The 13,181-nt window shown below is 36.8% G+C and overlaps 1 protein-coding gene across 1 annotated transcript in view; it reads left to right on the forward strand.

The window, feature by feature from the left end:
* Positions 1–1,223: 1,223 nt before the first annotated feature.
* Positions 1,224–13,181, forward strand: part of LOC143019751 (uncharacterized) — a 38,974-nt gene continuing 27,016 nt past the window's right edge. The window contains exon 1 of the mRNA XM_076175727.1: positions 1,224–1,325. The gene's annotated coding sequence lies outside the window, so the exon portion shown is untranslated. The remainder of the gene's footprint in view (positions 1,326–13,181) is intronic.

The following is a 13,181-nucleotide window of genomic DNA, read 5'->3' on the forward strand; positions in this document are numbered from 1 at the left end:
AATAAAATCTAGGTGGGGCAATGTTACTAGCGGGGTCCCCCAGGGCTCGGTTTTGGGTCCCTTGTTGTTCATTATGTATATAAACGACTTAGACGAAGGGTTAAATAGTGATGTTAGTAAGTTTGCGGACGACACTAAAATAGGACGCCTAATTAGGTCAGGAGACGACGCCCAGATTCTGCAGGATGATCTTAATAAGCTGTTAACATGGTCGGTGAAATGGCAAATGAACTTCAATATCTCTAAGTGTAGCGTGTTAAACGTAGGGCTACACAACCCCGAAAATAGATACAACCTAGATAACACGTTTTTAGAAAAATCTGAGTGCGAGAGGGACTTGGGAGTTCTGGTGAGTCCGGACCTTAAAACCAGGAAGCAGTGTATTAGCGCCAGAAATAAAGCTAACAGGGCATTAGGCTTCATTGCTAGGACGGTAACGAATAGAAGTGCAGAGGTAATTATTAAACTCTATCTAGCGATAGTTAGACCCATCCTTGACTATGCGGTACAGTTTTGGTCTCCGTCCTACAGAATGGACGTAAATTCACTAGAATCAGTACAGAGAAGAATGACCAAAATGATACAAGGACTCGGAAATTTGCCTTACGAAGAGAGGCTTAGGCACCTAAACTTACACTCTCTGGAAAGACGCAGAGTGCGGGGTGATCTAATAGAAGTGTTCAAGTGGATCAAAGGCTATAACAAGGGTGATGCAAACAAGGTCATCATAATAAAACAACAGGGCAGGACTCGCAGTAATGGGTATAAACTGGACAAATTTAGATTTAAGAAGGAAATAGGCAAGAATTGGTTTACTAATAGGGTGGTCGATGAATGGAATAAACTTAGTAACCATGTAGTAAGCGCTGAAACTATCAGTTGTTTTAAAAAACGATTAGACAACTTTATGGATGGGGATGACAGGTGGTGATGGATACGGAGCTGCCTAGTGTAGGCCTTATGGTCTTTTGCAGTCTCCTTTATTTCTTATGTTCTTATGTTCTAACCTCTGGAAAATTGTACTAGTTTACAAATTGCCGCCTCAGTCAAACAGCGTGTCCTGTAAGTCATGATTCTCATGTAAATAGTTAATTTGATATGTACTAGGCTTGCCGCTCTTAGAGCGCAATAAAATTATTAAAAAGAAAAGAAAAAGAAAAAAAGACAAAACCAGTGTTCTGCGCATGCGCCAAAACATCTATATCAGACCGGTGCACTCAAGGGTGGTGAGCTGTTACATCATTTCAGCCGCTCAGGAAAACTGACACTTCCTCTGAAGCTCTCCCCATTAGCCCATCATTTCTTGCTGTGCTACACCATCTAAGGTATTTTCCGATATTCTCGATTCTATTATTTAATTTTTGGTAGGTGTACTTATACATTCAGGGCAAACAAACACATCACCAAAGTACCTAATATCCACTGTTTTCAGAAGTGCTACTTTATGAAAGATATAGTCACTCCCTAATCACGTAATATTCCTGTCTTCAGAGTTGTGTTTCGAAGATGGAGATAATACATTTTACAAAGGATTACAAAAGCGGAGCATGCCGACAGGAGACCTTATGGTCCATAACTAGATCGGATGCGAAAAGATATAATAATGATAAATAAATAGAAAACAAATAAAAATTATAATAATATAAGTAATAATAAATAAAATAAATAAATGCGTAGGCATAGTTGAATAATAAACAAACAGGTAAATAGTAAATAATAAACTGACAGATAAATGATAATAAATGAAAATCAAGCAAATAATAAACAGACAAATAATAACAAACAAATAAACAAATAATATAAAATAAATGGCAGTCATTACAGCATTTTGCTTATATGTTTATTTAAACGAATCTTAAAGCTTCGAACTCAACAAAATTGCGCTGCCTCTGGAGGAAGTTTATTCCATTCATTAACTACACGATTGGCGAAGTTGTTTCTGCTCATTTCCAAATTAAATCTATTTTCTGACAGTTTGAGACCAATATTTCTTATCGGATTCTCATCTAGTGTAAAAATTTTGTCACTTTTGATGTCAATCCCCTTTAGAATCTTAAAGACGTGTATTAAGTTACCTCTGAGTCTACGCTTTTTAAGGAGAACGGATTCATATGTTTATGTCGATTTTCGTATGATTTATTTTCTATATTTGAAATCGGTTTTGTGGCTCACCGTTGTATTTTTTCCATAGTTGTATATATAAGAAACTATATAACAAGCATCTAACTGTGAAAACTTTCTTTGTTCACTTGCATTACCCACCGTCAGTGCTTTTACAAGGCTGCACACTGATGTTCATGTTTATACTGATGCTCCCGCAGGCCCCTTTTTCTTTTTCTTTTTGGCATTGTTCTTATTTTTCTGTTGCGGGTTTACTGACAAGATTCCTCGCCATGAAAATCAGCTTTCAATTTGTTTTCGCTACGCCAATCGCTTAAGTGGAGCGATGGGCACCACCTGTGAGCTTCGTCCAAACGGGACGAGATGATATACTGTTCTATTTCATAAATACATACATACATACATACATACATACATTGTAAGAGGCCGGTAGTGTACGAATGGAAATGAGCTAGGGTATTAGAATAATTCAGACTCGACGCCTGCTCGAGGGCAATGTTATGTCTAGGTGAGGGCGACGTTTGTCTATGTAAACACACCGACGGTGGTGACTGTTTTTATAATCGCTTATGAATCACAACATTGTAAGCGCAGGTTACCTTCGTTTGACTAATGCTGAGGTAAACAATTTTTGCTAGTGGCATTGAAATGGCTTTCCGGATTGGTGCAAGGTGCAGAAGGAGAAAAAAAACTATTGGTGCAGGAATTCAAAGTCACGCCCATAAGGAGTGACATTTATTTGAGAAGTCACCGGGGATTGGTTTAGAAAAATTAGTGACGTCAGACGAAGGTAGCTCAGCGTAAGATACGGGATCTCTTCAGACGTTCTATAGAGAAGAGATAGGGAAGATATAGGGAGAAGATATAGAGAGGGTGTAGAGAGAGGATCGAGAGACGATGTAGAGACGAGAGAAAAGAGATCCCGAGTGTAAGCTGAAGGTGAAATTACAGTGAAAGAAGAAAGAAAATTCACCTCCCTTTTATTAACCCAAAGGACGAGAGGAATAGGCATGGGGCCTAGAAAATAGTGAGACTACAGGAAAAAGAAGGCATTGGGCCTACTACTTAAGAGGAACTTGAATATTAGTGAACCTCACGTAACGAGAGGCAAGGGGCCTCGAGACGAGTGATATTACAAGTCAAATTTAAGTGACAGTGGTGACTAGGGGAGGTGAAAGTGGTGGCAGCGGTGGGATGAACGATCTGGGTGTTAAACACCTCCGAAGAGAAGTGGCGCCTGAAGTCTACGGGAACAAGACAACCAAAATCAAGAGTGTATTACGACTACGAGAGAAATCTACAAATTCAAGTAACTGCTACGTTGGGAACAAGCATTCTTCAAGATTCTTCAAGGAGATCATCATCTACAAGGCGGTCTTCAAGGCAGAGTGTGTGATGGAGGAGGAACAACGTCGTTGAGGAATGACAAGACCGTAGAAGGACGTCAAACCAGACATTGACATCACGAAGCGACATCGCAAGCAGCCAGGCTAAAGCAAGGTATTAGTAAAGTATGAGTACCCCTCAGAATTCTAACGTGTTGAGACACGAAATTCACACATCAAATACAAATATTCCAAAATTCACAGGAGAGTCTAACACATATGGTGTAAACAAGTTCCTAAACCTCATTGACACTCTTATAGTTAGTAAAAATATAACAAACGAGAATCGTAAGATTGAGATTCTCAAGGAGAATATAGATCCAGAGCATGGAAGGGCGAGGTTTGTCATTAACTTCCAGCAAATGGAATCAATTAATCAATATGATGATTATAAGAAGGCATTTATCAAGCATTTCATGTCCAAATGTGATCAGGATCCTATTAGATCATTGGTAAAAATGATTAAGGAAGTTAGGACAAGTGAAACTGACACAGAGTACTTAGCTAGATTAGATAGATGGTCAAAAGACATGAATTCTATCTTGAAAGATTCAGACTGGATAGAAAGATCTAGTGAGAAGATGAAAATCTCACAGGTAATCAAATTGATTACATTTAGCTTATTGGCAAAGAATTCTGATGACTTAACAGCAGAAAGGCTGTACAAAGATTTAAAATCAAATATCTGTTTAGGAGAAGTAGATTATCTTCTTCAAGGATACAGTGAGACCAGAACAATAAACCCATATGTAATGCCTATAAATCAACATAGCCAATATAGGAACTCTAGAGAGTTTAAGAAAACAGAAGTAGGACATAGGCGGCATGCTAGAAGTCCATCTAGGGATAGGGATACCAGAATCCTTTGTTTTAATTGTAATGCATGGGGACACAAGGCACAAGAATGTTTTTATGGGATTATTTGCAGAAATTGCAAATACGAAGGTCACAATGAGTATCAATGTAGGAACCCTCCATTCTGTATTTACCATAATAAAATCGGACACAGAACTCATGAGTGCCGAAATTTTCGGGTACCCCCAGGGCTAAGAGGAAAACCCCCAGACACAGAATAAACCATTTCAGACCTCCCCATATATATACCGATAGGCGGTATTGTGTTAAATATGGGAATGCAAGGGAGATGAAAGAAACTGACAAACTGATAATTACTGTTGGTAAAACTTCTGTAGGACCTCTCATTGCGGGTAAAGTGTTCAATAAGCCTATTCAAATTTTTATTGATACAGGGTCTGTAGTTAATGTAATTACTAGTAAAGTTTTAAACCAGTTGAACCCAGGAGTGAAAATGTTGGAACCAATCCGTTACACATTGCAAGGTGTAACTGGAAATCAGTTAAAAACATTAGGCAAGATTGAGCTAGAAGTTGCCTTATATACAAATGAACAATTGTACATCCCAGTGATAGTGGTAGAAGAGTCTGTTTTTCCAGGAGATTTATTGATAGGATTTGCAACTATGAGAAAAGAAAACATGGTAATTTGTCCTGCTGACTTAGGAATTTTAGTGAAGTCACAGTTAATCCCATTCTTAAATCAACCAGACTTAAGACCAGTGACAGGAATCAATGAATCCTTAGATAACATTTCTATCCTAGATAGCGAGGCCGAGCGGTCCAACCCTACAGAAAGTAAAACAATTTGTGAACCCAACTCAGAAGTTCAGGAAATCCCAGAGATTACTAAATTATTAACCACAGATGCCTTGAGAATTGCAGATTGCGGATTAACAAGGTCGACATTGTTACATCCCATGTCAATTAATAAGGTTGAAGTGTGTTTGAAAGGAATCAATGTAGACTCTGAAGTAATTACAGTCCCAGAATCAGTTAAACTTAAAGGATTGAAGTGGGACTCAGGGATTTATAAGACAAATAAGAACAGAGTAGAAGTATTAGTAATTAATACTATGAATAAAGAGATAGTTTTAAAGAAAGGTACACAAATAGGATGTATTCAGGTGTGTACTAAACCTATTAAGATTTTAAATGAGAATAGTGAGGAGATAGAATTACCAACTTCATCAATTTGTTCAGTACAAGAAGGCATAGACTTAAGAAATAGATATAAAGAATTATTACAATCAACTAATTGCCCTGAGTTGGATGAAGCTTTATTTGCTTTGCTTATGAAACATAAAAAAGCAATTGCTTTGCCGGGGGACGCCTTAGGCAAAACAACTGTTTTAAAACATCACATTAAGTTAAAACCAGGAACCCAACCTATCTACATACCAGCCTACAGAGTTCCTCATTCTAAATTAGCTGTTGTAGATAAACTCATCACTGAAATGTTATCACAGGATATTATTGAACATAGTAAAAGTGAGTGGAATTTTCCGTTGATCCTAGTACCAAAGTCTGATGGGACTATGCGACCAGTTATTGATTACAGGGAACTGAATAAGCACACCATTCGTGACAGGTTACCATTACCCATTATCGGTGACATTTTGAGAAGTTTGGGAACTGAGAATAGATATTTTAGTACTATAGATATCAAATCAGCTTTTTGGCAAATAGAATTGCATGAAGATTCAAGAGAGTTCACAGCATTTTCTACTACCACAGGACATTATGAGTTCAAGAGAATGCCATTTGGGTTATGTAATAGTCCATTAACTTACATGAGATTAATGAATACTATTCTAGATGGATTGTTAGGAAACACTGCCAGTGTATTTCTAGATGACATTTTAATAGTTTCTCAGACTGCAGTGGAGCACTTTAAGAAATTAGATTTGATATTCTCAAGACTAGGAGAAGCTGGGTTAAAAGTAAAACTTGAAAAATGTAAGTTCTTGCAAGACAGTGTCATTTACTTAGGACATAAGATAGACAGACACGGACTAAGTACAGTAAATTCAAAGGTGGACGCTGTCAAGAATTTTCCAGTTCCGACCAATGTAGACAAGGTTAGGAGCTTTTTGGGATTAACAGGATATTATAGAAAATTCATTCAAAGTTATGCTGACATTGCTAATCCACTAAGTTCTTTGTTGAGAAAGGACTCAAAGTTGAAAGATAAACTCACAAGTTCACCTATTTTAATTTTCCCCGACTATGAAAAAGAATTTATTCTTTGTACTGATGCGTCTGACATAGGGTTAGGAGGCATACTAATGCAAGAGAGAAATGGAACTTTGAAACCCATAGCTTACACATCCAGACTTTGTAATAGTGCGGAGAGAAACTATTCTATAACTGAAAGAGAAACTTTAGCAGTAATTTATTCTTTAGAAAGTTTTAGGGATATAATACTAGGGTATCCCATCAGAGTTTGGACTGATCACACAGCTATTCAGAACTTATTTAAGCATAAGAATCTTAGAGGCAGACTTGCTAGATGGTTTGCGATACTTCAGTGCTATGATGTTCAATTTAATTATATTCCGGGTAGAAGGAATGTAGCAGATCCACTTTCTAGAAACATTAGTCAACCAATGACTGGGACAGGGTTGATTAATTTTGTTTGTAGTATAGAAGAATTAGTAACTTTAGATGAAGAAATGCTAATAAGAGAACAGGGAGATGATGAGACATGTGATTCAATAATCAAGCATTTGATGAACCCAAGAGGAGATCCTCCAAAGCTACCAAAGGGGTATAAGATAGAGGAATTTCATTTGATTAATGGAATTTTGTATAGGAAAACATTTGTAAATGGGAAAGATATTTCTAGAGGTCAAGTAAATCAGTTGGTTATACCACAAACTCTGGTAAATGAGATATTGAAGTTACTTCATGATAGTGATTGTAGTTCACATCCTGGAAAGGATAAAACTTATAGACAGGCACAACTTAAGTACTTTTGGTTAGGTATGAAGAAAACTATATATGATTATATAGAAAAATGTGTAAAATGTGTAAAGGTGAAGGGAAATACACCAAAACCTGCTCCTATACTCACCTATCCCATTCCACAGAAACCTTGGGAAAGAGTTCACATGGATACTTTGGAATTACCACTAACCGAGAACGGCTTTAAATACCTATTACTTGCTATTGATTATTTTTCAAGATTTTGTATATTACAACCCATAATCAATAAGAAAGCTGAAACTATTGCTTCCGTAATCTATGATCAGATAATCTGTAATTTTACTACACCTAACATCCTAGTTTCAGATAATGGGACTGAATTTAATAACAAAATCTTGGAAAATCTATGTAATGTGTTCCACATCAAGAAAGTCAATATACTCGTTAACCATCCCCAAAGTAATGGAGTAGTAGAAAGGTTAAACAAAAAGATAATTATATGTCTTAGAACACTAATAAGTCCTCATAGTGTAACTTGGGATACTTGGATTCCTTGTGTTAAGTGTACTCTGAACAATCAAATTAATGTAGCAACTGGGGATACACCTCATTTTATAATTTTTGGGGAGGACAAAACTCTGCCATATGAAATGTTGACTGCAGAGCAAAAACCCATATATAATATGGATGATTATATATCCAATAGGATAAATACTCTTCAAAGTATTCACCAAAGAGTTAGGAAACATATGCAGGTGTATTCACAAGAGATGAGGGAACAACAACACAAAATAGCTCGTAAACTAGAATTGAAAATTGGGGAATTAGTAATGGTCAAAGCAACCTCACCCAATAATAAACTTTCACTAAGGTACACTGGTCCATATAGGGTAATTGATTCTGCAGGTGGAAACAAGTTTAAACTTAAACATTTAGAATCAAGAGAAGAATTGGTAGGACATTTAGATGACATAAGGAAAATTAGCTTGCAGATCTATGAAGATGATTATAGTAATACTTTGTGCATAAATATTGATAACCCTGGAGAATATGGAGAATATTATAATGATATTTTTCAAGAGTTGAACATTAATCTTGATGTATTTTACAGATGAAAACTGCCTTATTAATAATATTAAGTTTGGTGAGTGCCATGGACTGGAATCCGATTCGTCCTGGAGCATTGGTACATCATCAAGGTAACCTAATCTTGGTTGATAAGGTGGTAAGGGTAGTTCTTGATTATAAAAATGTAACCAAAATTAAAGAAAATGTGGACTCCATTAATAAAAGTTTGCAAATATTAAAACAGAACATTTCCAGTAAAGATGTTAAGGATAGACTTGAAAACAAAATAAAGGAAATAGAGGATAAATTGCACATCATAGGTTCAAATTTCAAAAGCAATGTTAGACAAAAGAGAAGTGCAATAGTAGTGGCTTTAGGAGCTCTTGCTGGTTTGGGAATTGCCAATTTTGCCTTCCTTGCTGACTTGAAAATTTCAATAAATACATTAAAGGAGAAAGTTGGAAAAATTGATGAATTACAATCAAGCATTAAAAACATTGAGGAAATGATCTCTGATATTTCAGATAACTTAGAGAATCTCAGCTTGAAACAAAGTGAACAAGAGAGTACAATGCAAATATTTTTGTTACTCAATACTATGCAATTGAAATTATCTGAGATGCAAGTTCAATTGGAATCTTTTGTACAGGATTTAGTTATGGCCAATTCGGGTCAAGTAACTTCTTCTCTCCTTCCAATACCTCAACTTATAAAGGTAATTAAGTCAGCAAAGAAGGATTGGAACTTTGAACCTTTCTTTGAAGAAGCTAATGTAGCATTATATTATCCATTGCTAAACTCCTACCTTAATGTTACTTCAGTTATTATTGAAATCCCGTTCTCTTCCAACCAAAGATTTAACTTATTCAAATTGAAACCCTTCCCATTGAAGGTAAATGGTTCATTTTATGAAGTAGATATTCCAATTGTAGACCCAATCAATTATATCCTTTCTGTAGACAATCTGAAGGAGAGCAGAGTCTCTAATGACAAGTTGAAGGAGTGTAGAAGATTTAATAGGAATCTTTACCTCTGTCATTCTTCCATGTTTGTGTTCCGTGAAGCTTTGAAAAATTCATGTGAAGCCTCTCTGGTTAGGAATATGTCTGTTATGAACAATTGTCATTACCAACGAATTTTGGTAGACCAGATCCCTGTGAGCTTCGTCCAAACGGGACGAGATGATATACTGTTCTATTTCATAAATACATACATACATACGTACATACATACATACATACATACATACATACATACATACATACATACATACATACATACATACATACATACATACATACATACAAAGGATTACAAAGGCGGAGCATGCCGACAGGAGAACTTTTGGTCCATAACTAGGTCGGATGCGAAAAAAATATATAAATGATAAAAAAAAAGATAAAAAAAAATAGATAAAATAAAATAAAAATTATAATAATATAAGTAATAATATATAAGATAAATAATACATAGGCATAGTTAAATGATAAACAAACAGGTCAATGGTAAATAATGATAAACTGACAATAAATAATAATAAATGGAAATCAAACGAATGATAAATAAACAGACAAATAATAACAAACAAATAATCAAATTATATAAAATAAATGGCAATTATTACAGCATCTTGCTTAAATGTTTATCTAAACGAATCTTAAAGCTTCGAACTGAACTACATTGCACTGCCTCTGCAGGAAGTTTATTCCATTCATTAACTACACGGTTGGCAAAGTTGTTTCTATCCACTTCCAAATTAAATCTATTTCCTGATAGTTTGAGACCATTATTACTTGTCGGATTCTTATTCAGTGTAAGAATTTTGTCACTTTTTATGTTGTCAATCCCCTTTAGAATCTTAAATACCTGTATCAAGTCACCTCTGAGTCTACGCTTTTTTAGGGAAAACAGATTCATATGCTTGAGTCGATTTTCGTATGATTTATTTTTTATATTTGGAATCAGTTTTGTGGCTCTCCTTTGTACTTTTCCAATCTGTGAATGTCTTTAATGGGATTTGGTGACCATACGGAAACAGCATATTCCAATTGTGGACGAACTAACGATTTATATGGCTTGTTAATGAGAGATGAGTTTTTGAAGTCAAAAGATCGTGCGATTAGTCCTAGAATCTTGTTTGCTTTCTCAGAGGCTGAAATACACTGCTCAGATGATTTGAGATCGTTACTGATAATTACATCTAGATACTTCTCACTATCCACTTTTGTTAACGAATTCCCAAATAACTTGTAATCGCACTTACTGTTGCTTTTACCCATGTGTATAAATAACCTTGCATTTACTTGTGTTAAATTTCATTAGCCACTTTTCAGACCATTGCCCTAATTTATCTAAATCTTCTTGAATATCTAATTGATTGAAATTATCATTTGCCATCCCGCACAATTTTGTATCATCAGCAAACTTAGAGACGATAGATTTTAGTCCGTGGTCTATATTATTTATATATACTATGAATAGAAGTGACCCAAGAGCGGAACCTTGAGGAACTCCACTCGTAACATTTTTCCATCTAGAAATTTTGCCATTTAAAACAACTCTCTGTTGTCGATCATTCAATCAATTTCTAGTCCAACTTAATAGGCTGCTACTTACTCCGTGTGAAGCTAATTTAGTAAGTAGTCTTTCGTGGGGGATGGTATCAAAAGCTTTTGTAAAGTCTAAGTATATTAAATCTATATTGTTTCTTTTATCATAACTCGAGATGACTGTGTTGTAGAATTCGAGTTGATTAGTCACGCAAGAACGTTTCCGTCTGAATCCATCCTAGATATTATTTATCAAACAGCTACTTTCTAAATAATGTTCGATAGCATCTCTGGTGATAGTTTCAATCATTTTTCGTACGATTGAAGTCAAGCTTATAGTTATTTGATTTCTTTTTGTCATCTTTTTTGAATTTGGAGTGACGTTAGCTAGCTTCCATTCTCTTGGGACATCTCCGGATATGATGGATTTTTAGAAATAATTTCTAATGTAGCAACAATCTCATTTTCATTTCCTTTAAGATTCTTGGATGCCAACCATCAGGCCCTGGTGTTTTATTAACTTTGAGTTTCTCTATCCACCTTTTATCTATTTTATTTTGTTTTATTTATTTATTTATCTATTTTTATATATTTTTATATTTACCGTAGTGAGTAAGTTTACCCTAGATTTTTCACAGGTTTTAGTTTGGAGTTCACTTTGAGGTGTTTCGTTTACGAATACTGAGCTAAAATAGTTGTTTAAGATATTACACATTCCTTCTTTTGAATACTCAAGGTGACCGTCAGCAGATAATAGTGGGCCGATGTGATTCCTAATAACATTTTTATCTCTAATTTAACTGTAGAATTCTTTGGGATTCCTTCTGAGGTAACGGAGCCTTTTTGCCGGCAAAAGACAAATATGACTAGATCACAGGATGAATGAATGTATCTAGCGAGGACTGACCCCGGCCAGTCATCGCACGTATACTAAGAACATGCTACCTTTCCTCACGCTTGTCGCTGGTTCCAGACGGACTCATGTCCGTGACACTCAGTCAGACAGGACCCAACACATCGCAGCACGTCTGGTCTTGATCAGACTAAACTGGTAAAATGATACATTAACGTCCGATGGTCACTGTATACAGTGGTGAACGGAACGGCACAGATGATATGAAGTCAGTGGAACGTGGCCTTGGTGCTATGTGGCGTATCAGGTGTTCGTGTTTGGCGTGAAGTCTTTCGAGGTGTTTGGTGTGCAGTGTGTGTTTGTGTTGGTTTAATGGACGAATCTTGAACACATGGTGTAATGATTTAGAGGTTCTGAAGTCGCTCCAATTCGTGCCCGTGATAAATTGGAGAGCGGCGTTCTGAAGGCTGTGATGGGAGTAATTGTTTGAAGCACATGCCACCTGGCACGGTGGAGGACAAGGACAGTGGAGGTGGAGATGCGGAGGATGAAAGGTATGCGGTCGGAGAAGGTGGGGTGTTCCGGGTGTGATAGCGGAGTAGACAAAGAAAGTTCGGCTATTGGAGAAGACTAAGTCCAACTTTCACTCGTTCCACGGGCAAGGAACGTAGAGAAGTGCGAGCCCCGGAAGTTTAGCCCATGAAATACAGTAATAGTGTAGCTGGTGACCCACTGGGCAACTGCACGCACCGGGATTCCAATCCTGGTTGTCGCAATTGAAATCGCCCATGAAGTAAGTGGACAGTTTGTAGGACATCACGCTGGTATTGTCTACAAAAGGAAGAAAAGAGTTCCGCGGAGAGCAATAAAGTGGTACAGAGGAGGATCTTGATAGCGAGCATCTGCCCATAGTGAAAGTGATCAAGAATCATGGCCTAGACTGTCTTCCTAGCCATGATACAGACGCCCGACTAGGGAGCAAGACCCCGACACCGTGTGTTACCTTGGACCTCGGGAATAATGTCTGGTGCTGGATTGCTCATCGACGTCAAACAGATAACGTCGGGACCGTGCTTTGCAATATGAAAAAGGGTGCTAGTCTTTTGTGAGGTCTAGCTTTGGTCGTTTTGGTAAAACACACTTAAATCCACTCTACCATGGTGAGGCTCGTGAGGTTCAACTTGGCGCTACCGCACTCTTTATAGATAGGGACTTCCCTCAAGGTTCAGTGCTACCATCTGCCTCTAATGTCAAGAGTCGGAAATAAAATCTGGTAAGGCACCTGAGTCAAGTGTTTATCACATAGAGTGTCTTGCCCCCCCCCCCAAAAAAAAAAATATGGTTATAGTGAATTGGCTTGTGATATTGCTTAGTTTGCGTCTAAGAGGGATAAATGTGGCAGCAGACTGGATTTCATGTATGG

Source organism: Oratosquilla oratoria, chromosome 38 (assembly GCF_046742065.1).
Source record: "Oratosquilla oratoria isolate Oo_2021 chromosome 38, ASM4674206v1, whole genome shotgun sequence".
In the NCBI taxonomy this organism is placed as follows: domain Eukaryota; kingdom Metazoa; phylum Arthropoda; class Malacostraca; order Stomatopoda; family Squillidae; genus Oratosquilla; species Oratosquilla oratoria.